Here is a 3,401-nt window from a genome sequence, read left to right on the forward strand (position 1 = left end):
GTTAAAAGAAAGAAGAATACCAGAGTGAGACAAATAGCTCGAGTTTATTGTTCTGGGGGTTCTTTCTTAAAAGAAACAGGACTCCAAAGTAATGTGAATAACAATGTATTACTAAATGGGTTCCTAATCTGGACCATTTGTGGGCCTGATATTCAAGTTACCGCTGACCTTAAGGTTATAGTTTCAAGAACAAAGACATGTTTTGTGTTCTACAATAGTATTCTGCTTTTATTTATTGTATGTTAATCAATAGTCCACATGAATATGGGCATCTAAGTAATTGGCATGTCTAGTCATATCTGTATTTCTGGAAAAGCTACCTTTTAAGAAATGATTATTAAATAACTGTGCAACTACTTACAGCTGACAGCTTTTACTGAGGCATGATTCACATACAGATCTTAAATGTTCAGCTCAAGGAGTTTTAACAAATGTGTACACCCATGAACTCCCTTCCTATCAAGAGATAGAACATTTCTGACGCTGTATAAAGTGCTTTCATGCCCCATTCCCAGTCAGTCCTTACATTCACCTCCTCCTGACCTCACAGCCACTGATAGGAGTTCTATTACCATTAGATTTGTTTTGTAATTTCTAAAACTATATCAGTGAAATCATAAGGCATGTGACCTTTTGCATCTGGCTTTTATCACTCAACGTAATATAGTAAAAATCTTTTTTGATATTTTTTAAAAAATTGATTTTAGAGAGAGGGGAAGAGAGACAAAGAGAGAAAGAAACATCAATTGGCTGTCTCCTGCATGCCTCCTACTGGAGATTGAGCCCCAAACCGTGGCATGTGCCCTGACTGTGAATCAAACTAACCACCTCAGTGCATGGGACAACGTTCAACCAACTGAGCCACATGGGCCAGGGCTCAACATAATATTTTTAAGATGAATTCATGTTGTTGCACATATGTGCAGTTCATTCCTGGTTGCTGTTGAGTAGTGTACCATTGTATGAATAAACCATAATTTCTTTACCCATTCTCCTGTTGATAGGCATTTGAATTGTTTCCAGTTTGGAGAAATAAGCTTCCTATGATAGGTATAATAAATAATAAATCTATAACTTATGAATAAAGATACTGACAGGTGTATGCGTGCGTGTGCCTGACTTAGCACTGAAACATGCTCATCTAAGATAGATGCTCGGCTAAAGCTCAGAGGCAGCAAATACACAACTTGAACCTTGTTTTGAGTGGTTACAGGGGTGAGGGAAGCATTTGTAGAAATCGGTAGGATAACTCAAAAAATTACCAGTTTATGCAGTCTTAAAAAGTTGTTACTGTAACCAAATGAAGAAGAAGGCTTGGTATGAAAATGCATGTTTACAATTTAGAGATGAGTCACTTCTGCTGGGCTATTAATTGCTTCACTTTCCAGGGGAGAAAATTCTTGGGCTCTTAGTTTCCTTATGTATAAAACAGAGGCACTAATTCGCACCTAGCCCACCTTACAGAGTTGCTGTGAGACTCGAGTGGGAGAATGTGTGAAAAGCATCTGTCAGCACAAAGCTCTCTCTGTGTGTAAGTGCCAGGTGGTGGTGTTGTCTATGACTAAGTCACACAGTTTCCCCTTGGGAGACCGCAGTGGAACATTCTGCAGGTGTCCTGCCCTTTTGTCTATGAACTCACCTCCCTGAGAAGTCAGTATTGTTACTATCATTCCCATTTTGCAGATGGACAACTTGAGGCCTGGACAGGTTTACCTTCCAGAGGCCACACAGGTGGTGTAAAGGATACCCGGGCTTTGAATCTCGGTAGAACTGGCTCGAATCGGAGTTGTTACTATTGTGCCATCTGCCTTTCTAACAAGATGTCATTGTATCTCCTCCTCCTTTATAGTAACTGTCTTTCTCCACAGCCTATATTTCCTTGTGGGAGGGTTGCTATAGTCAAATTCTTTGGCATTTTATCTTTAGATGTAACATAAGGAAGGTGAAAGTCTGCCTAAAATCTCAATGATTTTCCATTTTGGTCTTCCTGGAGGTTTGCAGTGAGGTTGCTGGGCCGTCATATTCTTAGTGCAAACTGTGTATTTAGGAGAGAATCAGAATCACCAACCCGCTTCTGGGACAGTACCGGGAGCTCCTACACTGGGCTCTCTCCCAGACACACAGCGTGTCCAGCTGAGGTGGGAAATGCCCTGTGGCATTGAATGCGAAGCAGGGAGCAACCCCGTACCCGAGGCCATTTGGTCATTACCCCAATGTCTCTGTCCTTACCGCCTGGGCAGTGTGGCCTCGCTTCCCACAGGCTTCTCCAGCACCTCCGGCGCCTCCTTCTGTCTGAGAGGCTGCGGGTAACCGAGTCGGAGAGGCACCTTGCTGACTGGGTGGGGGTAGGTGAGGATGGACAAAGCAGAACTTCTCTTTCTTTTCCATCTTAAAATTACAAGAAACCACGAATTAACACCTGGAAGTTGGCTTGAAAATAAAGCATGGTTTTTAAGCAAAACATTCATGGTGTCTAAAAATTTACATGTCCCTACACATAAGTTTCAGGGCATGAGCTGTGGAAATTCTAAAGTTAGGTGAAGCTTAGCTCAGCAACTCCTGAAACTACTGACTTTTCAATTCAAGAACCAACTGAGAAAGCCACCTGCGCTGCTCCCTAGCATTGTCTACCCTACAATTAGAAGCAGGAGTCATGGGCCTAAAGGCCACAAGACCAGGGATGGGACGGCTCTATCTCTGGCATTGAACAGACAGGAAATTACCAGATATATCCAAAAAGAACCAATGAAAACACGCACCTCCTATGACTTTATGGCCTCTTGGAGAAAGCAGCCAAAACCAAAGAACCCATCTGGACCTGTTTACTGTTGGTAAATGAGGTAGATTAGCCTGGTCTAATACCTTTCCCAGCTGGAATAGTCACGGTTCTAGGAGACCCCTAAGGTAAGCTCAGGCCTCTCGTGATCAAGGACTGCAATCCCTCCAAGCCCGTGACTCATGTTCACATCTGAGCTGTGCTGGCTGTTCTCCTGGTGGCATGGCAGAGCGAGGAGCACTATTCAGAGTGATTTCAGAAGCCCCTAGGGAAAGTCTAACCCCAACCCTCAGAAGGCAGAAGGTGAACTCAAATCTACAAAAAATATTCATTTCACTGACTTTTAAAGATCTCCAGTGTGTTCCCCCCACCCCCCACCTAAAGCAAAGAACCAAGTCATTTGAAAAAATGGAGACAAGAATACACTCTGAGGCTTGCTATTTTGTTTTTACTTTTTCAACAGATTCAAAGAAAGAGTGAGGTTTATGTTAACTTATTTTAAGGAATTATATGCAACTAAAGTTAATCTGTGAGTCAAGATAGTCACATGCTGAAAAAAGTTAGTCAGGCCCAGCCGGGGTGGCTCAGTTGGTTGGAGCATTGCCCCATACACTAAAACGGTTGC

The sequence above is a fragment of the Myotis yumanensis genome, unplaced genomic scaffold (genome assembly GCF_028538775.1).
Source record: "Myotis yumanensis isolate MYYU_CA2020_CCGP unplaced genomic scaffold, mMyoYum1.0.hap1 SCAF_6, whole genome shotgun sequence".
Taxonomy (NCBI): domain Eukaryota; kingdom Metazoa; phylum Chordata; class Mammalia; order Chiroptera; family Vespertilionidae; genus Myotis; species Myotis yumanensis.